We start from the raw sequence: 23,551 nt of genomic DNA, 5'->3' as shown, positions 1-23,551 counted from the left end.
AGCAAAGCAAAGTGGATTCCCAGCAATTTCTACAACTAACCTGGTTACATGATGAGGTACAATCACATTCCACATCAAGTAGTACATATTCATTACCTCACAGTGTGATCATTAAAAGTGAAAATTTACTGGTAGCCGTGACAACTTGTTACCAATGACATTAATTTTTACTGGCAATGAGAACAAGAAAGGTATGGTGGTGAAGGCAAATGGGCTTCTGCATTACTCTTCTTTAGCTGAGGTATAACTCTTGCATTTTCATTGATGCAGATTAGTCACTTATTATGTTTATTAATTATGCTTATATACTCTGTATGCATTGTTTCATAACACACATTGTATGTCCTGTAACCCTAATGACTTTTTAAATTTGAAATTTTTGTACAGAATGACTGACTTTGAGCTCAGTGATTGATTGTAATAACACTGTACAGTGCTTAGTGCTTAAGTATTTACAGGTGTTATTTTGTTTTGGGGAATTTTTATTGTAATTTGTCTGCTATACTTGAGAAATGCTCATTTACATAATTAGATAGGTGGAGGAGATTATTTATTACTGTTCAGGAAGACGAGGATGGGCAGGCAGGTGGCTATATGGGGCAGTTACTTTTGCAAGTGTGGCAACTAGTCTGGTAAAAACATCGTAGGGTATTCATTCACCATTAAGGGGTAAGTTGGTGCACACAAGAAAGCCACCATCTGTTTGAAGGTGGCCACTACACTCAGATTCCCAAGTGGAACATAAGAGAGTGGGAGGGGAACGTGTTAGCTGATCAGAAGTCAGCACCTGAGAAATTAGAGTGTCTCTGTGATGGCTGTCAGCCATCCATATTAAGACCCCACGTGATTAGTCCCTTCACTCCTGTTGGTCAAAGATTCCAACCAATGTTCTAGTAAGAACTCCCTCAGTCAAAATCCACACTGTGCTGAAATTGTGGACAGGCTGTAAGTTGTCTTCCCGGTAAGCAATTGAAAGCATATAATCTGAAACTGAAAGAAAAAAATTAAAATAATTCCTCCCTACTCCTTCCAAATGGATGGCTCCTCCACATTACTTTATCCCGTTGCATCATTGGAATGTTGTTGAGCTTTTGTTTACTCTTTCTTCAGTGACATCCCATACTGCTTGCTATTATTCTCTGCATTGTACATTTTGTTTTCAAATGACTTTTCTGTAGCAATCAGAACCCTTCTATAAATCTGTTTATGCTTATGACTGAAACTGTAAAAACGCTGGTGTATTGTGACTCTTTTTCATAGAACTGAGTTATACAAGGATTTGGAAGAACTTCCTTGTACCCACTGTTCTACATTAAGACACTGCTGCTCTGGGGACTTTTAGAAGGGTTCAATGTACATAATGTTGATAACTTACAGAATATCACCATTATACACTCCATTCTAAGCTAGTTCTCTTGAGAAATCTTGTATTTTGATTTCTGATATGTGTCTTTTACAGGCTTGCAGTGTCAGGATTTTTTCCATACTTGAATTTACTGTTATTATTTGGGAGACATGTTCTGAGAGACCAAGATCTATTACAGCTGCATCACACTTTTCCCTGTCCATATTTGTGGCGACATGGTGAATTTCTGGTGCAGTCATCATAGTTTCCCTTGCTGCACCAACATGGACATGTCAAAACACTGAAGACTGTTTATTAAGGAGGGTGCTACTAGTTTTATTTGTGAGAGCTGTTTAGGTTTATGTCTCTTCTGTAGTTGAGATTTTATATAGAACATCAGTTAATTTATTAAAAAAATATTCATATTACCAGTGAGAAATCAGTACGCATACGTAATCATCAGTTTCTTGTTGATGTCAAGCCTGCTAATTCATTAGCTGATATTTTGAAGTGTTTGTCTTCACTTGTAATGCGAAGGTCATGTCCCGATTTAAACTGTGTTCTTTTCCTGATATAAATGCGGGATCCTCCATCCTTTGAAGTAGTTTTATAGTATAGTCTATCTTTTCAAACATCCACAATAATACATGTTTGATTTCTGTGTTTACACTGTTGTTGTTGTTGTTGTGGTTTCAGTCCTAAGACTGGCTTGATGCAGCTCTCCATGCTACTCTATCCTGTGTGAGCTTCATCATCTCCAAATAATTACTGCATCCTACATCCTTCTGAACCTGCTTACTGTGTTTACCTCTTGGTCTCCCTCTACAATTTTTACTTTTTACCCATCCCCCCCCCCCCCCCCCTCCACACACACACAAACACACACTTCCCTCCAATACTAAATTGGTGATCCCTTTATGTCTCAGAATGTGTCCTCTCAACCAATCCCTTCTTTTGGCCAAGTTGTGCCACAAACTTCTTGTTTCCCCAATTCTGTTCAGTACCTTCTCATTAGTTATGTGTTTGCCCTATCTAATCTTCAACATTCTTTTGTAGCACCACGTTTCAAAAGCTTCTATTCTCATTTTGTCGAAACAGTTTATTGTCCGTGTTTCACTTCTATACAGGGCTACACTCAAGACTAACACCTTCAGAAAAGACTTCCTAACACTTAAATCTTTATTTGATGGTAACAAATTTCTCGTTTTCAGAAATGCTTTTCTTGCCATTGACAGTCTAATTTTATATTCTCTTTACTACAGCCATCATCCATTATTTTACTGGCGAAATACTAAAACTCATCTACTAATTTACGTGTCTCGTCTTCTAGTCTAATTTTTACACTAGTGTTTAGAATTAAATTAATGTGCAGTTATTGTTATAACTCAGATAATGGTTCTTATCTGTTTGTAGTGTTCATAATAAACACTGTCTGATGAATGCTCTTCGCCCTCCCTTCCTACCAACTGCCAGTTGGAGCTAAACTTCAAACTACTGTATTTTATTTTTATATGCCATGTTTTACAGACTGTAAGACTCTATGGACCTTATTTTTATATGCCATGTTTTATAGACTGTAAGACTCTATGGACCTTAATTTTTATGCAGTTTTTTTTTTATAAAACAATTTTCCAATTTTTATTATTTGATTCCAAAGCCATACTTAAAAAACACTTAGTGTATAAAACTGAAATGATCTTTAAAATCCCTGAAAATTGTCATCTGAACTTCCTTCTCCTTCTCCTTCTCCTTCTCCTTCTTCTTCTTCTTCTTCTTGTCTTCATCATCATCGTTGACCTCTTCATATATAAGACGGTCTTCACTGCTATTGAGAGTATTACTTATGCCTCACCTCTTGAAAGATTTAATATTACTCTCTTCTCTCACTCTAGACCATGACTGTTTTATCCACCGGCACACTTGTTTGACTGCAGATCATTTGAAAGTTCCCTTCTGCCTGATTTCATGTTGGGTTTCATCCATCATCCATTTGTTCCATTCCGCTCCCATATACACTGCAGGTGGTTTACTTATCAAGACATCAAGATGTTGAAATTGTGAAGCCAGCCTAAGGGATTAACAGCAAGCTTTGTATTTCCCTGTCTCACTTTCTCTTTCACAGAATTTTTCGAATGACTACTAAACTGATCTAGCACATGAAAGAACTTTTCTTCAATACAGCACTTTTCCTTCTTTCCCACCCTCTGTCAATATTTTGGATTTGGTTTGCATGCTGAGTCCATGATGCTTCATAAACCTGTAGTACTAACCGACTCCAGCCTTAAAATCCATTAAGTTCAACCATGGCACTTATGTGCATGTATTTGGATCATTTTTGTGTTAGTTCCAATGCCATTTTGATGATGTTCTTGAATCCATTTCAATATGTCATCTTCTAGTTTGGGCCATTTTGCATTCAGTCCTCTATTTGCACATTTAGTCTTCCTTATTTTTTTCAGTTCTTCTTTACTGGCCTGGAAACCACAAAAGGTCTCTCTTTTTTCTTTTGGGCTGAAATGCTGCTGTGCGTAGGTTGTTACTTTCAATTTATAGCCTGCATGTGTGAATACCTTTTTTTTTTTTTTTTTTTTTTTTTTCTATTGCGAAACTAGTTACTAACAAAAATATTGTACGCTTACTGATAACGCAAATTGCTTCAGTTCAAGTTCTCTGCAATGACACATTGTAGGATAGACAGTGTTCTTGGTTTTTGATGGCGGGGTGGGAGGGAGTCAGTGTTAGCAAGCTTGTGAATCCCTGCAACTAATGTTTGTTGCATCAGCACATTGCTGCTGCCTGTTGAGTCCAATGTTGCCAGATAAAGAAAGGTTTTCTGTGCCATTATATATATGGCCATTTTTAAGATTGGCAGGAATTTTCAATCAAACATTGGACATTTTTACATTAATTTCGAGTACAAGACACAGCTAAAGTTTGGATGTGAAGAAAAAAGTGCTTCTTATAGTCCGTAACATACCATATATTCGTGTTTTTATGTGGATTGTTAAGTTTGTGAAATGTCCCATGTCACTTTTTCCAGTGGTTTCTTTTTCTACCTGACACATTTCAAGTGTGCTGTTCGGTGTTTCAGAATCAGTCTTGTGAGTGCTTATTGCAGAATTTTTGAAACTGTTTTACTCCTAAAGTTGGAGAACCTGTTGATGACATTTATCCTAGAAAAGACCTGCTTCTCCTACCCATTACAACAGGTGTCTACCATGTGTGCCCCAGATTCAACCCCTATACTTCCATGAATCGTGTCAATTTTCTTTCCTCAGTTCTGTTTAAGTGTAGGCCATACCTAAAGAAAACCCCCTATTAATAATCCTGATTGGTACCCGACCCGAACATATACTCAATGTCAGCTGTCATTTGTGCCATCTCTGACCCCATGTTAGTCCACCTCAGAACTACTTAAAGCCAGTTATGACATCAGAACAGCTTGACAAATTGTGTATTGATTCCACAAGTCAGAAAGACTGTTTTTTTATAGGTCACTATTTATTTCATATGCCCCATCTCTCTCCAGACTATTTCCTGTCCCACTCACTGTCACATTGTGATTGTCTTTTGAAAAATCCTTACATAAAGATCCTGTTATCTGTCCCTTGACTTAGCTCTGCATTTGATTTGAATATGTTAGTAGCGAGGTACATTGCCTGGAAGCTGTCCTGTAACTGAGGACATGTCACCCATACCTACTGCCAAGTGGCAGCATTGCCTTCTTCCTAACATTTTGCACATTAAAACTGACACTTCCTGGCAGATTAAAACTGGGTTTGGACCAGAACTCAAACCCGGAACCTTTGCCTTTTGCACATTTCTGTGTTTCCTGACCCTAGTTGAAGAGACTAGCACATTTCCTGCTCCTAGTCCTGACCGAGGCTCTTCTCCACTTAACTGTGGCAATGATTAATAACTGTTTTTAATTTTCATAATAAAACTACCTGATTGCATTCTCTTTCTCCCTGCCTGCCTACCACCTGACAGTTCCCAACTACAATCCTCCGCTCTATTTTCTCGATCCTACCTGAAGGGCACATATTTTCCTTTCCTGCTCCTGAATCAGGAAGTTCCTATTGCATACTCTACAGTTCCAGATGAGAGACTTTTCAGTTTCTTATGTTCTCCTCACTACATCCCCCTTTCCCCCTCCCTAGTGAAAATATTTCCTGCTGGATTTGCAACAGACCTCCTTACTCACCATGTCATAACAGCTTCCACATTTCTCACTCACAGTAAAAGCAATTTAGGAAGAAAAATAAAGTTTAACTAGAAAAAATGTATTAATTTTGTCAGGGACATTAGTTTGGCTGTATGTAAACTAAAGTGATAGTAACATGTTATGTGCTGTTGCCTTGTTCTTGTACTGATTTAGAGATATAATGACTGAGGGATGAGTTGGTAGTTACTTTTCTTTGAGAGAATTCACATTACTAAAGTTGTTTGGTTAAGTTATTAAATGTATATAATTTGAAACATTTAGGCCTAACTCATGTGTATTCAGCTAACAGCTGACACTAAATGTGTACAGAAATATTCTTTATAAACATTTAATTGCACTTTTATGGTGAGAGTAGACACAACTTAAGATAATAACTGCCTTGTTTTGAAGAAATTGCAATTTTAAGAAAATTTTGGCCTGTGTAGTGGCTGTTGGAATTTCAGATAACGCAAATTATTTTTGAGAAAAAGCACTATTGCTATCCTAAATACAGGGGAACTTCAATTTTATGTTCTTCAATTTTATGTTTTTCATGATTCTACACCATAAATTCTCAGCTGCTGTGAAAAACGCCTAAGGTCAATGCTAAAAGTTCCCCAATTTTACATTTCTTCCTAGTAAGGTTTACCTTGATTTTAAGTTCTTACTCAATGTCTCGCTTGACTTCGTCCCATTTTCTTCCTGTTGACATTTGATGTGACTGAATGAGTTATAAGTGGCGCAAAAGACGCATCATTCGCACTGTGGGTGGTGGAAGAGTTAAGGGAATACTTTTGGCCATTGTAGAGAGGGGAGACGTGAGCAGGAAATGCTGACTTATTCCACAATCGGTGCTGCCAACACAACTTGTCACATTTAGCTTCACCATGCAGTTATTATACAACTACTGCTAGGTTGCAGCGGCAATGGTAAAACAAGATAGTTGACACTAAGTATTCCAGACCAAGCCAATACATGACGAAGGGACCCAGCTGCCACCCTTTCTTGTGCCACTTGTAACTCAGTCTCATATTTTTGCATATATTACTGATGTACTGTACAACAATATCAATCATAAAATTTTAAATTCAAACACTGAATCTCGAAGAACATGCTTGGACATAATCAAAGAAACATCACCCATGTCTGGGTGGTGAACTCTTATTGGCTGGCACACCACACAAACACAAATATAATGAGCTAGTCTACTGGATGTGTGGACAGGGGGAGTGGCCCTTAAAACGTAACTTAATTACTCGTATTGTTTTTACTTAATAATGGGGTTACTCATAGTTACTCGTGATCTGTCGCAGTCGTTGTCCTGAATCCATTAACAGTCACTGTAAATTTAACTATAACATGATATTAATAATTAATCTTGTATAATTTTTCGATATATTTATTATATGAGGGTGAGTCAAATGAATACCTTAAATATTTTTTAAATATTATTTATTGTGCAGAAGTGGTACAAAGCTTATCACTTTTCAACATAATCTCCCCCATGCTCAATGCAAGTCCTCCAATGCTTACATAGTGCATCAATTCCTTTAGAAAAAAATTCTGTTGGTAGTTCGTGCAACCCCTCATGCACTGCGTGGCATACCTCTTCATCAGAACAGAACTTCTTTCCCTCCATTGTGTCTTTGAGCGGTCCAAACATATGGAAATCACTTGGTGATGAGGAATGGTGCCATTCTTTGCTCGCTCTGTTCATTTCCTGTTGGTGGAAATGAACCCAGGTTTCGTCCCCAGTAACGATTCTTGGAAGGAAGCCATCACCTTCTCATTCAAAGCACCAAAGAAGTTCTTCACAAGCATCAACACATCATTCTCTCATTTCAGGAGTCAGTTGCCATGTCACCCATCTTGCAGACACTTTCTGAAACTGGAGCAGATAACGCACAATGTGGTGTGCTTGACCCACGACTAATCTGTAAACGTGCTGCAATGTCATTCAGTGCCACTCGGTGGTTTTCCTTCACTATGGCTTCAACTGCTGCATTGTTCTGTGGAATCACAACTTTTTGTGCCTGACCTGGACGAGGAGCACCATTTGTGAACTTGCTACTCCATTCGTAGACTTGCTGCTGTGACAAACATGAATCACTGTACTGAAGCTTCATTCATCGATGAATTTCAATAGGTTTCACACCTTCACTACGCAAAAACCGAATAACAGAATGCTGTTCTTCCTGGTGCAATTCGCAAGTGGGGCGGCCATCTTTATACTGATACTGCAACGGTATGTGTGCATCTGCAACATGCTGCCACCTACAGGCCATTCTGCACGCTGTTTGTAGCACGCTTACCAACTTACAGGATAAGGGCCCGAAATTTCGATTTAGTAAACAACAATACTTTATATATATGTCTGCTTGTGTCTGTGTATGTGCGGATGGATATGTGTGTGTGTGTGCGAGTGTTCATCTGTCCTTTTTTTCCCCTAAGGGAAGTCTTTCCGCTCCCGGGATTGGAATGACTCCTTACCCTCTCCCTTAAAACCCACATCCTTTCATTTTTCCCTCTCCTTCCTTCCTTCCTGACGAAGCAACTGCCAGTTGCGAAAGCTCGTAATTCTGTGTGTGTGTTTGTGTGTTTTGTTCATGTGCCTGTCTGCCGGCGCTTTCCCGCTTGGTAAGTCTTGGAATCTTTGTTTTTAATATATTTTTCCCATGTGGAAGTTTCTTTCTGTTTATATATATATATATATATATATATATATATATATATATATATATATATATACCAAGCGGGAAAGCGCCGGCAGACAGGCACATGAATGAAACACACAAACACACACTCAGAATTGCTAGCTTTCGCAACCGATGGTTGCTTCTTCAGGAAGGAGAGGGAAAGATGAAAGGATGTGGGTTTTAAGGGAGAGGGTAAGGAGTCATTCCAATCCCGGGAGCGGAAAGACTTCCCTTAGGGGAAAAAAAGGACAGATGTACACTCGCACACACACACACACACACACACACACACACACACACACACACACACACACACACACACACATCCATCCGCACATACACAGACACAAGCAGACATCAGATGTCTGCGCCTTCGTGGCAAACGAATCTGCTCCAGTCCTGAATCCCTCGACCATTACACCAACAACCTGAAAACAGCTTTCGCATCCCGCAACTACCCTCCCAACCTGGTACAGAAGCAGATAACCAGAGCCACTTCCTCATCCCCTCAAACCCAGAACCTCTCACAGAAGAACCCCAAAAGTGCCCCACTTGTAACAGAATACTTCCCGGGACTGGATCAGACCTTGAATGTGGCTCTCCAGCAGGGATACGACTTCCTAAAATCCTGCCCCGAAATGAGATCCATCCTTCATGAAATCCTCCCCACTCCACCAAGAGTGTCTTTCCGCCGTCCACCTAACCTTCGTAACCTCTTGGTTCATCCCTATGAAATCCCCAAACCACCTCCCCTACCCTCTGGCTCCTACCCTTGCAACCGCCCCCAGTGTAAAACCTGTCATATGCACCCTCCCACCACCACCTACTCCAGTCCTGTAACCCGGAAGGTGTACACGATCAAAGGGAGAGCCACATGTGAAAGCACCCACGTGATTTACCAACTGACCTGCCTGCACTGTGATGCTTTCTATGTGGGAATGACCAGCAACAAACTGTCCATTCGCATGAATGGACACAGGCAGACAGTGTTTGTTGGTAATGAGGATCACCCTGTGGCTAAACATGCCTTGATGCACGGCCAGCACATCTTGGCACAGTGTTACACCGTCCGCGTTATCTGGATACTTCCCACCAACACCAACCTATCCGAACTCCGGAGATGGGAACTCGCCCTTCAGTATATCCTCTCTTCTCGATATCCGCCAGGCCTCAACCTCCGCTAATTTCAAGTTTCCCGCCGCTCATACCTCACCTGTCTTTCAACAACTTCTTTGCCTCTGTACTTCCGCCTCGACTGACATCTCTGCCCTTAACTCTTTGCCTTTAAATATGTCTGCTTGTGTCTGTATGTGCGGATGGATATGTGTGTGTGTGTGTGTGTGTGTGCGAGTGCGAGTGTACACCTGTCCTTATTTTCCCCTAAGGGAAGTCTTTCCGCTCCCGGGATTGGAATGACTCCTTACCCTCTCCCTTAAAACCCACATCCTTTCATTTTTCCCTCTCCTTCCCTCTTTCCTGACGAAGCAACTGCCAGTTGCGAAAGCTCGTAATTCTGTGTGTGTGTTTGTGTGTTTTGTTCATGTGCCTGTCTGCCGGCGCTTTCCCGCTTGGTAAGTCTTGGAATCTTTGTTTTTAATATATTTTTCCCATGTGGAAGTTTCTTTCTGTTTTATTTACATCGTCATTAATTTGAACCCAACAATTACGTTTGTTATTGTCTCTGTTGCATTTCGAAATCTTCTCTATCGTCTTACTTTCTCTTTTCGTTTGTACAAGAAGTTCCACTTTGTATTCTTCTTCCATTTTTCCGTAATCTACCATACATTTTATCCTGCCTAATTATACTCAATAATACGTAATTTACTTCCAAACCATAACCTAAAATTTTCAACGCTTTCAACATAACCGCTGCTATAAAATCCATTGTTCCAAGTTTACAAACATTTCGTGTAAACTCGTGAATACTATTTCACAGCTTCAGTTCCTTTCACCCATTACACAACCATCTCAGTTTTTTTTTTTTTTCCAACAACTTTCGTTTTATTTCCATTCCCTTTTTCCCACAAAACCGATCATTTTTTAGCAGCTTCCCACAGGTTCACACGTTATTATTTCTTCATCAAACAATTGTTAGCCTCATTATCATAACCTGCCAGTACATAACCAGTCCTTTGAATACATTTACACACATATTCTTCGAGATTTTATTCGAAATTTTTTTTCGAATTTTATTTTTTCGCAAATTATTTTTTCGAAACTTTTTTCGAAAAAATTTTTTTGTCGAAATTTTCTTGAATTTCTCGAAATTTTATTGAATTTCCCCACCCTTTAACGTGATCTGGAGACAACATAACTACCCAACCTTTGCACCCATTGTTGTTCACCAACCTAAGTTCAGCACATGATCAACATAGCTCATCTCAAACCAACACTTTTTCGACTTTTTTCACACCTTTATCTCTCCCTATATAAATCTCTCTTTACTTTCACTTTAACCTCATATTACCCTTTCCACCTACCAATACCATGTCAACCTCACAACATCCCTACAACGACCCCATTAAATTTTATTTACATTCCCTCCGCAAACATGTCTTCACCCTAGCCAGATTACGCTCCCATATTTTATTTACTCAGGCTTGTCTGACATTTGGCATTACTCCCAAAGGCCTCACACTTAAAGTTCCCATCTCTGGCTGCAATCCTTCTTTCCATCAGTCCTTATACCAGTTCCAAACAGCACAATCCATAGCCCTCACCCGCCTAATCCTTCACCTATACATCGACTCGGCCAATGAACACACCCGTCAACTCCTATCCCAAATCAAAGTCCTCAATCTTTCCTCTCCCACATCCACACCGGCTGTACATAGCATCCTCCTACAGGCCAACCGCAAATTAGAACAACATGCCACCCTCCACCTCAAAAAACTATCCAATCTCCTGGTTTCCCACCTCCGGAAAGGCAACTCACTTACCCTCCACAACCTTTCCAACAAACCTCAACCTCCTCTCATTGCACACAGACCCAGTCTCTCCCATCTACTCAATCTCCCACTTCCAGCTCCACTCACCCCAACACCTCAAAATTCTAGTCAACACAATCTGGAACCACAACACCCCAATTCAGTAGTTAACCTTTCCTCCAAACCCCTCTCCCAATCCGAAACCTCTGTCCTATCCAAAGGCCTCACCTTCAGCCCCACTCCCAGGTTCAACCAAACTGCCCTTGTCAAGGATTTACTGTCCTACACTCGTAGTCTCTGCTGGAAATATCACTTTGCCACGAAGAAAAACAATCCTGATCCCACTCCTAATGATCCAACTCCCCAAGACACTATCCAAATTGAACCCTGCCTGCAACAGTTCCGTCCTCCATCACAGCGGGACCCACCTCCTCTTCCTCAAAATCACCCTCTCCAAACCTTCCAGGAATTTCTCACTTCCAGCCTTGCCTCTCAATCTTTCTTGAAAAACCTTAATCCTACTCCCAACATCACCACAGCCGAATCCCAGGCTATCCGTGATCTGAAAGCTGACCGATCCATCATCATTCTTCCGGCTGACAAGGGTTCCACGACTGTGGTACTTGATCGTCGGGAGTATGTGGCTGAGGGACTGCGTCAGCTTTCAGACAACTCTACATACAAAGTTTGCCGAAGTAATCCCATTCCTGATGTCCAGGCGGAGCTTCAAGGAATCCTCAGAACCTTAGGCCCCCTACAAAACCTTTCACCTGACTCCATCAAACTCCTCACCCCACCGTCACCTCGCACTCCTACCTTCTACCTACTTCCTAAAATTCACAAACCCAAACATCCTGGCCGCCCCATTGTAGCTGGTTACCAAGCCCCCACAGAACGTATCTCTGCCTACGTAGATCAACACCTTCAACCCATTACATGCAGTCTCCCATCCTTCATCAAAGACACCAACCACTTTCTCAAATGCCTGGAATCCGTACCCAGTCTGTTACCCCCAGAAACCATCCTGGTAACCATTGATGCCACTTCCCTATACACAAATATCCCGCACGTCCAGGGCCTCGCTGCAATGGAGCACTTCCTTTCACTCCGATCACCTGCCACCCTACCTAAAACCTCTTTCCTCGTCACCTTAGCCAGCTTCATCCTGACCCACAACTTCTTCACTTTTGAAGGCCAGACATACCAACAATTAAAGGGAACAGCCATGGGTACCAGGATGGCCCCCTCGTATGCCAACCTATTTATGGGTCGCTTAGAGGAAGCCTTCTTGGTTACCCAAGCCTGCCAACCCAAAGTTTGGTACAGATTTATTGATGACATCTTCATGATCTGGACTCACAGTGAAGAACAACTCCAGAATTTCCTCTCCAACCTCAACTCCTTTGGTTCCATCAGATTCACCTGGTCCTACTCCAAATCCCATGCCACTTTCCTAGATGTTGACCTCCATCTGTCCAATGGCCAGCTGCACACATCCGTCCACATCAAACCCACCAACAAGCAACAGTACCTCCATTATGACAGCTGCCACCCATTCCATATCAAACGGTCCCTTCCCTACAGCCTAGGCCTTCGTGGCAAACGAATCTGCTCCAGTCCTGAATCCCTCGACCATTACACCAACAACCTGAAAACAGCTTTCGCATCCCGCAACTACCCTCCCAACCTGGTACAGAAGCAGATAACCAGAGCCACTTCCTCATCCCCTCAAACCCAGAACCTCTCACAGAAGAACCCCAAAAGTGCCCCACTTGTAACAGAATACTTCCCGGGACTGGATCAGACCTTGAATGTGGCTCTCCAGCAGGGATACGACTTCCTAAAATCCTGCCCCGAAATGAGATCCATCCTTCATGAAATCCTCCCCACTCCACCAAGAGTGTCTTTCCGCCGTCCACCTAACCTTCGTAACCTCTTGGTTCATCCCTATGAAATCCCCAAACCACCTCCCCTACCCTCTGGCTCCTACCCTTGCAACCGCCCCCGGTGTAAAACCTGTCCTATGCACCCTCCCACCACCACCTACTCCAGTCCTGTAACCCGGAAGGTGTACACGATCAAAGGGAGAGCCACATGTGAAAGCACCCACGTGATTTACCAACTGACCTGCCTGCACTGTGATGCTTTCTATGTGGGAATGACCAGCAACAAACTGTCCATTCGCATGAATGGACACAGGCAGACAGTGTTTGTTGGTAATGAGGATCACCCTGTGGCTAAACATGCCTTGATGCACGGCCAGCACATCTTGGCACAGTGTTACACCGTCCGAGTTATCTGGATACTTCCCACCAACACCAACCTATCCGAACTCCGGAGATGGGAACTCGCCCTTCAGTATATCCTCTCTTCTCGATATCCGCCAGGCCTCAACCTCCGCTAATTTCAAGTTTCCCGCCGCTCATACCTCACCTGTCTTTCAACAACTTCTTTGCCTCTGTACTTCCGCCTCGACTGACATCTCTGCCCTTAACTCTTTGCCTTTAAATATGTGTGCTTGTGTCTGTGTATGTGCGGATGGATATGTGTGTGTGTGTGCGAGTGTACACCTGTCCTTTTTTTCCCCTAAGGGAAGTCTTTCCGCTCCCGGGATTGGAATGACTCCTTACCCTCTCCCTTAAAACCCACATCCTTTCATTTTTCCCTCTCCTTCCCTCTTTCCTGACGAAGCAACTGCCAGTTGCGAAAGCTCGTAATTCTGTGTGTGTGTTTGTGTGTTTTGTTCATGTGCCTGTCTGCCGGCGCTTTCCCGCTTGGTAAGTCTTGGAATCTTTGTTTTTAATATATTTTTCCCATGTGGAAAAGACTTACCAAGCGGGAAAGCGCCGGTAGATAGGCACAATGAATAAAACACAAACACACACACAGAATTTGAGCTTTCGCAACCGGCGGTTGCTTCGTCAGGAAAGAGGGAAGGAAAAGGAAAGATGAAAGGATGTGGGTTTTAAGGGAGAGGGTAAGGAGTCATTCCAATCCTGGGAGAGGAAAGACTTACATTAGTGGGAAAAAGGATAGGCATATGCTCGCGCGCGCGCACACACACACACACACACACACACACACACACACACACACACACACACACACACACACGCACGCATATCCATCCATACATACACAGACACAAGCAGACATATTTAAAGGCAAAGAGTAAGTCAAGGCGGAAGTGTGGAGGCAAAGATGATGATGAACGACAGGTGAGGTATGAGTGGCGGCAACTTGAAGCTAGCGGAGATTGAGGCCTAGTGGATAACGAGAACAGAGGATATATTGAAGGGCGAGTTCCCATCTTCGGAGTTCGGATAGGTTGGTGTTGGTGGGAAGTATCCAGATAACTCGGACGGTGTAACATTGTGCCAAGATGTGCTGGCTGTGCACCAAGGCATGTTTAGCCACAGGGTGATCCTCATTACCAACAAACACTGTCTGCCTGTGTCCATTCATGTGAATGGACAGTTTGTTGCTGGTCATTCCCACATAGAAAGCGTCACATTGTAGGCAGGTCAGTTGGTAAATCATGCGGGTGCTCTCACACATGGCTCTGCCTTTGATCGTGTACACCTTCCGAGTTACAGGACTGGAGTAGGTGGTGGTGGGAGGGTGCATATGACAGGTTTTACACCGGGAGCGGTTGCAAGGGTAGGAGCCAGAGGGTAGAGAAGGTGCTTTGGGGATTTCATAGGGATGAACCAATAGGTTAAGAAGGTTAGGTGGACGGCGGAAAGACACTCTTGGTGGAGTAGGGAGGATTTCATGAAGGATGGATCTCATTTCGGGGCAGGATTTTAGGAAGTCGTATCCCTGCTGGAGAGCCACATTCAGAGTCTGATCCAGTCCCGGGAAGTATCCTGTCACAAGTGGGGCACTTTTGGGGTTTTCCTGTGAGAGGTTCTGGGTTTGAGGGGATGAGGAAGTGGCTCTGGTTATCTGCTTCTGTACCAGGTCGGGAGGGTAGTTGCGGGATGCAAAAGCTGTTTTCAGGTTGTTGGTGTAATGGTCCAGGGATTCAGGACTGGAGCAGATTTGTTTGCCACGAAGGCCTAGGCTGTAAGGAAGGGACCGTTTGATATGGAATGGGTGGCAGCTGTCATAATGGAGGTACTGTTGCTTGTTGGTGGGTTTGATGTGGACGGATGTGTGAAGCTGGCCATTGGACAGATGGAGGTCAACATCAAGGAAAGTGGCATGGGATTTGGAGTAGGACCAGGTGAATCAGATGGAACCAAAGGAGTTGAGGTTGGAGAGGAAATTCTGGAGTTGTTCTTCACTGTGAGTCCAGATCATGAAGATGTCATCAATAAATCTGTACCTCATATTATTCTAAATTTACCCTTTCTGCCCTCTTCCCCTAAAATATGCTGCTTCGTAACACCCTCCCAACTGTGTCATCATGTCTACATCTACACTCAGAAAACCACTGTGAGGTGCACAGGAGAGGGTACATCATAATGTACCAGTTGTGGGTTTGGTTTCTTCCTGTTCCATTCACATATGAAGCACAGGGAGAATGCTGGTTTGTATGCCACTGTGTGTGTGTGTCCAGTAATTGTTCTAATCTTATCCTCTTGATCCCTATGTGAGCGATGTGTAGGGGGTTGTAGTACATTCCTAGAGTCATCATTTAAAGCCAATTCTTGAAACTTTGTTAATAGACTTTCACACAATAGTTTATGTCTATCTTAAAGAGTCTTCCAGTTCAGTTCCTTCAGTCTCTCTGTGACACTCCCCATTCCCTCAGTATCTCAGGTGATATTCTCCCGTGGATCAAACAAACCTGTGGCTGTTCATGCTTCCCTTCTCTGTATATTTTCAATATTCCCCGTTAATCCTATTCTGTAAGGGCCCTCACACCCTTGAGAAATATCCTAGGATGGGTGGCACGAGTGATATGTGTGAATCCCCTTTGTATATTGATTAAACTTTCCCAGTGTTCTTCCAATAAATCGAAGTTACCACTTGCTTTACCCACGACTGATCCTATGTGATCATTCCATTTCATATCTCTACAAAGTGCCACAACCAGGTATTTGTGCGAGTTGTCTGATTCAAACAGTGTACTATGGGATACTATGTTTTTTGGTGTACAACTTTATATTTCTGAACAGTTAAAGCAAGTTGCCAATCTTCGCACCACTTTGAAATCTTATCAAGATCTGACTGAATATTTATGCAACTCCTTTCAGATAGTACTTCATTACAGAAAACTCCATCATCTGCAGAAAGCAGCTCCCAACACACTTCCCTTCTTAAGTTAGTTCTACATCGAACGATGACACTCCATCCAACATAAAATTCTGTGTCTTCAATCCAGTCACAAATTTCACTCGATACCCCATATGACCGTACTTTTCATAATAAGCGTAGGTGTGATACCGAGTCAAATGCTTTTCAGAAATCATGAAAAACTGCATCTACCTGTTTGCCTTGATCCAAAGCTTTCGGTATGTCATGTGAGAAAAGTGCAAGTTTGGTTTCACGTGATAGATGTTTTCGAACTCCATGCTGGTTGGCATTGAGGAGGTGATTCTGTTCAAGATACCTCATTATCTTTGAGCTCAGATTATATTCTAAGATTCTACAATAAATTGATGTCAAGGATATTGGATGGTAGGTTTGTGGATCACTTCTACTACCTTTCTTGCAGAAGGGTGTGATCTGTGCTTTTCGCCAAGAACTGGGCACCATTCTTTTTACCAGGGACCTAGGCTAGATTATAGTTAAAAGACGGGCAGCAAAATAAAAACTGTATGGGATATAGTGAAGACAGACAGGTGGGGTCAAAAAGGAAAAGGAACAGATAGATCTAAAAATAAATGCAACTTTGGTAACAAATGCATATAGTGTTTTAAATCTCTTAAACAGGTACTTCATTTCTGTTACTGACAGCTTGGGGTTATGAGGTTCGGTGAACAGTGCAGGGCCATTCCGTGCCAAGTGGTCTAATATCGAGAAATGTTCCCATATGACCATCATGGATTTTGATGAAATTTTGTATGAACATTCACACATGTTCTTAATGAACACTGGTAAAGCTTCAGTTTCAGAAATTCAATACTTGCAGAGATATAGTCACTTGTTTGAAACCATAGCACAGCTTCCTTGAATTTTCAGCAACTTTGAAATGAGATATATGTGTAAGTATTTGCATGAAAGAAACAAAACTTGGCCGCCTTATACAACTTATAGAGCTCTTTAAAGTAAAATATTAAGAAAAGGATTTCTGAGCAATTTTGATATAGATAATTTGAAGCAAAGTTGGGCAAAAAAATAGCTGTTTAAAAAAAATGCAAACTTTAGTTTTTTATATCTCCAAAAGTAATTGTGGGATGTACATAAAACTTTGCACACTATAACTCACCAACACAAGGTCTTAGAATATAAAATTTCATTCTCCTATTGCTTTCCATTATTTCACAAATCTAGGGTGAAGTTGACGATTTTTCAAAAAGTGCTAAAATGGGTATTTTTAGTCAAATTTTTCAAAAAATTGTTTTCTCCAAACTATTCTAAACTATGGTCATTAGAAAGAGCATATTCTAAACTACCTAGAAAAGTGGATTTGGTTTGCAATGCAAGCATATCAGGCCCTAAAAAGTAGCATCATCAAAGAGGCACACTGGAAGTTTGAACACATTTTTCTGGCGCCCAAATTATACTTGAAACCTTTTATTATGTCTAATAAATGTTGATTAGTGCCTTGAATAATTGAAATAAAAAGATCTGGTAAATAGGCAATGAGACTGTCAGAGAAAACTTTAAAACTATGAGAAGTAGCCCTTCTGCTTTTATCGTAAGTGTTCATCTGCATAAAACTCTTCTCATTTGTAAAAAAAAGGGGGAGAGAGAGAGAGAGAGAGAGAGAGAGAGAGAGAGAGAGAGAGAGAGAGAGAGAGAGATCATAAGGAATTCAATGAATAATAGCTTCATATTTTTTGTACTTCTCAAAATTGTAAATATTTACAAGTGGAAAATGAAGACCTAATTTTTGGATTCAATTGTGTAAAACAATTTTTCCAAAAAAGAATTGGTTTGCTTGAATCATGCATCAAGTGATGTAAATTTTCCAATTAATATTGCAGAGATTTTAATACCTAGGTGTTGTAACCTGTGAATTTTTGTCTTAACGTTATTAGGGAAACATGTGAAATTGGTTGATTAAACATCCAAGAGTTTTAATTTTGTATTTAATCACACTTAAATGTAGCCTACTACCTTGGTAAATACGTAACCACTAGTTTCACAGAGAAAATTCACAAGATTCACTGTTTATAGAAAATATAATGGCAACAATTGCTTTAACAATCAGATTGTTTCATTATTGTGAGCCTTGTTTGAACAATCAGTATTTCAGTGGTGTATTTGCAGCATAGTGAGTGGGTTCTCTTGACTGAGTGTGGCTTGTTAAGTGATTTGTAAGACCATCAAAGTTTGTAATCTATTTTATAAGAAATTGTTTTGATTGTATCTCTTATAGCATATATCTCTTATTAGATTTTTTCACTGGTATTATACATTGTGTATAATTTCATTCAATAGCAATTTGTCTGAAATTTAAGCAGATTATAATTTGCACTTAGAGGCCACATACATTATTTAGTTACTGATTAGAGATGGATGCAGAAGGGAACAGCATACCTTCTTGCTCAATTGGGCAAGGAGATAGTGAAACAAAGAGTCATGTCACTTTCTTTGCTACCAAAGCTGCTTTAAAATGGTTTGCGGATTTTAGTGATGAGGAAAAAGAGTTGTTGGTCCAACGTTCTGAAGCAAAGCTGGACAATACCTCTCAAGTTTGCCTACACCATGAAGCCCTGTTATTGCCACAATATGAGGAGTTACAAAAAAAAAAAAAAAAAAAAAAAAAAATGCTTCAATCCCTTTGGGAAGGTGAATCATAATGTTAAGGCAGTAATTCGCACTCTTGATAATGAAATAGCTAATAAGGATTCTCATATGTTGAAGAAGCAGCTTGTTAATAACATAAAGCCAGGTCAGAAAATTTGTCCGGCTTGCAGGACTACCTTAAATAAACACTTGGACAAAGCTTTATCAGCCTCATCATCACATTCTGATGAGGACTTTACACCGAAAGAAGAATTAAATAGTAACTTATTGTCTATCTGTATTTCACCCCTTCTCTCTATAAGCCCCAATATGTGAAGAAGAAAATTCAAAAGGCTCAAAATGTGATTGAAAACAGAATTGTAAATGCAATGGGAGTAAACCAACAAATTGAAGATGCTAGTGAAATTAAGGAATGTGCCGACTATGCACATTTGCTGACTGAACTGAAAGCCAAGATGCAGAATGCAATTCATAAAGAACAGATGCAAATTTTAACCTTGGCACCTGTAAGTTGGACAAACAACAGCTCAGTTCGGTGTGTCTGAAAGAATGGTGAAGAATGCTCAGAAGCTTAAGGCAGAGAAGTGCATTCTGGCACTTCCCAAAAATAGGCAAAGCAGGATATTACCAGCAGAAGTTGCTAGTAGAGCACGAAATTTTTTTGAAGATGATGAGTATAGTAGGGAGTGCCCTGGAAAAAAAAGATAGTATTTCAGTTAGACTTTTAGATAGAAAGACATACATACAGAAAAGATTGTTACTTTGCAATTTAAATGGTCCAGAAATAGGGTTCTCAAAGTTTTGTGAACTTAGACCCAAATGGTGTGTAACATTAGGATCAGCTGGAATGCATGCAGTTTGCGTCTGTGCAATTCACCAAAATGTTAAGCTTATGCTTAGCGGAGCTGATATACGTGAAAATTATAAGGAGATTCTCAGCAAGGCAGTTTGCAGTTTGAACTCTAAATAGTGCATGCTACATCACTGTGAAAGGTGTCCTGGGCCCGAAGCTATAGCATCTGAAATTGCCAGCTATTTCCTGGATCATTGAGCCACAGGAAGTTATTGTGTTTAAGCAATGGATACATACCGATCGGGCCACATGAAGAAAATGGTAGTGGATGAATTATTAAAGATTTAAAAAATAAAATATGGAGTCTGTTATTCCATCATTACATTACCAAGCATCAAAGCTTGCATCTTAAAGGCCTTAAATGTCATCTGAAAGGCAAAGAGCTTGTTGTCCTAATGGATTTTGCAGAAAATTATTCTTTTTTTCCACTGGGACAATAGTCAAGCAACAATTCATCCATTTATTATCAACTTTCGTCAAAATGAGAAAGTAGAATCTTTAAGTTTTTGCATTATGAGTGATTGTTTGAGGCATGACACTATTACAGTTCACGTTTTTATCAAGGAGCTTGTCAAATATATAAAAGCACGGTTTGCACAGATATCCCACATTCATTATTTCAGTGATGGCTCCAGTGCTCAATATAAAAATTTCAAGAATTTCCTAAATTTGTCCTATCATAAGAGTGATTTTGGAATGACAGCCGAATGGAAGTTTTTTGCTACTAATCACGGGAAATCACCTTGTGATGGGATTGGAGGTACAGCAAAGCCTTTAGCAGCAAGAGCAAGCTTGCACCTGCCACTTAATGGACAAATTCTTACTCCCCTAGATCTGTTTCACTTCTACTCTGAAAACATTAATGCAATTAAATTTGTTTTTGTCAGTAAAGATGAAATTGAAAAAAATATTGTGTCACAAGAAGAGAGGTTTAAACTTGGACAAACTGTAGCAGGCACTAGAGAAAATCATCACTTTTTACCTATTCATGAAACAACAATTCAGGTCAACAGAGTTTCAAATGATTGTTCATCTTGTCTAGCTAAAATGGGTCACAGTAGTGGAGGAGGCATATTAATGTCTGCCCTCCAACCAGGACAATATGTTGCATGCATCTATGAAAATGTGTGGTGGATTGGGAATATCTGTGAGACCTCCATAGAGCAAAGGGATGCATTAATAAACTTTATGCACCAACATGGTCCAGCAAATTCATTTTATTGGCCACCAAAAAGTGACAAGTGCTGGGTTCCAGAACACCACATTATTGCAGTTATTCCAGCTCCATCAGTAAATTCGTCTGGCCGGCAGTACACCATTCCTCTTGATATTCATCAGAAAATTAATGTAGCACATCAAAAATTGAAATAGGGTAGAGGAAACAATCTAAGGAATGCAAGAGTGCCATCTAATTTTACACAGGGCACTTAAACAATTTTACTATCAGGCTTGGGAACCTGTGTAAAGAAACCCTTATCAGGCTTGGGATCCTGTGATAAAGAAACTCACCCGTAGCTGTTGTTGCTAAACTATCGGGCATGGCCCCTATGGCAATAGGAATGCTGGTTTTCTCAGGTGAAATGAAACTAGCAGCAGTTAAGCTATACACTTCTTTTCCATCACTAAGCTGGTGTTGTTCATTAAAAAGGCAACTAATAATTAGATGATTATGCAAATAAATGTTATGATTTACATTCATTCTTAATAATAATTGTGTGTGTGTGTGTGTGTGTGTGTGTGTGTGTGTGTGTGAGAAGAGAGAGAGAGAGAGAGAGAGAGAGAGAGAGAGATTCTTTAGCTATTCGGGCTTAAGCTAGGTCCTATTCATCAGGACTTCTTATTTAACTTACCCCAGATATTAATAAACATGTATAAGGCAAAATAAAAGATTTCAGGTATAATTTGAGTGCCAGAAAAATGTGTTCAAACTTCCAGTGCGCCTCTTTGATGATGCTACTTTTTAGGGCCTTATATGCTTGCATTGCAAATCCAAATCCACTTTTCTAGGTAGTTTCGAATATGCTCTTTCTAATGACCATAATTTAGAAGAGTTTGAAGAAAACACTTTTTTGAAAAATTTGACTAAAAATACCCATTTTTAGCACTTTTTGAAAAAACGTCAACTTTACCCTATATTTGTGAAACAATGGAAAGCAATAGGAGAATGAAATTTTATATTCTAAGACCTTGTGTTGGTAAGTTATGGTGTGCAAAGTTTCATGTGCATCCCACAATTACTTTTGGAGGTATAAAAAACTAAAATTTGCATTTTTTAATAAAAAACTGAAGTTTGCATTTTTTTTTAAAAAAAAAACAGCTATTTTTTCGCCAAAATTTGCTTTAAATTATCTATATGAAAATAACTCAGAAATCCTTTTCTTAATATTTTTCTTTAAAGAGCTCTAAAAGTTGTACAAGATGGCCAAGTTTTGTTTCTTTCATGTAAATACTTACAGATGTATCTCATCTCAAAGTTGCTGAAAATTCAAGGACGCACTATAGAAAGCTGTGCTATGGTCTTAAACAAGTGACTGTATCTCCGAAAGTATTGGATTTCTGAAACTGAAACTTTACCAGTGTTCATTGAGAACATGTGGGAATGTTCATACAAAATTTCATCAAAATCCAAGGGACATGTGGGAGTCTCTAGACCACTTGGCATGGAATGACCCTGCAATGGAGAACCTTAGACCATAAAAATAGCTTCATCAAAATAGAAATGACATGTCTCCCAAAGAAGTAGCATCCATCATAAAATCTAAGTATCCCAGTGGGCATGATAACATATCAATGAGGTTAATCAAAAAATGTTCATGCGAATTGAGTTCTATCTTCAGTTGTAGTGTAATCAGACTCTTATCAGCTGAACATTTTCAGACTGCTGAGGTTAAGCCTCTTTACCAGAAGTGGGATATTGAGAGATACCATCAAACTATTGACCAATTTCACTTTTGTTGGCTTTCTCAAAAATATTTGAAAAGGTTGTGTTCAAGTGCCTCCTTAAGAATCTAACTGCAAATAATATATTGTCCAAGTCACAGTTAGAATTTCGTGAGGTTTCTGATATAGAGAAAGCTATTTACACTTGCAGCGAGTATGTACTTAATTCAATAGATAGTAAATTAGAGACTACTGTCATTTTCTGTGATCTGTCAAAAGCCTTTGACTGTGTGAACCACACCATTCTCTTAAGTAAATTAGAATATTATAGTGTCAATGGCAATGCTGCGAAATAGTTTGAGTCTTATCCATCCAACAGGAAACAAAGGATGCTGTTGCAAAATACCTGTGCAGTAAGCAGTCAGTCTTCATCTGACTGGGAATTAATTACATGTGGTGTTCCCCAAGGTTCCATCTTGGGTACATTGCTTTTTCTTGTGTACATTAATGATCCCTCGTTTGTTACATTGCCAGATGCTAAGATCGTTTTGTTTGCAGATGATACAAACATTGCAATAAGTAGCAAGTCAAGTACAGATTTAGAAATAGCTGCTAATCAAATTTTCACTGACATTAATAAATGGTTTATAGCTAATTCACTGTCTTTAAACTTTGAAAAGACCCACTATATGCAACTCAGAACCAGTAAGAGACTTCCTTCCATCATGTGTGTAACATATGAAGACACACAGATCAAAGATGTTGACACTGTTAAATTTC

General features: G+C 40.2%; 1 protein-coding gene across 1 annotated transcript in view; it reads left to right on the top strand.

The window, feature by feature from the left end:
- The window catches only part of LOC126267483 (ribosomal protein S6 kinase delta-1), a 221,007-nt gene that overhangs the window by 173,790 nt on the left and 23,666 nt on the right, over positions 1-23,551 (top strand). The window lies entirely within an intron of this gene.

This window comes from Schistocerca gregaria, chromosome 4 (genome assembly GCF_023897955.1).
Source record: "Schistocerca gregaria isolate iqSchGreg1 chromosome 4, iqSchGreg1.2, whole genome shotgun sequence".
Classification (NCBI taxonomy): Eukaryota; Metazoa; Arthropoda; class Insecta; order Orthoptera; family Acrididae; genus Schistocerca; species Schistocerca gregaria.
This window is presented reverse-complemented; position numbering and strand designations above follow the sequence as displayed.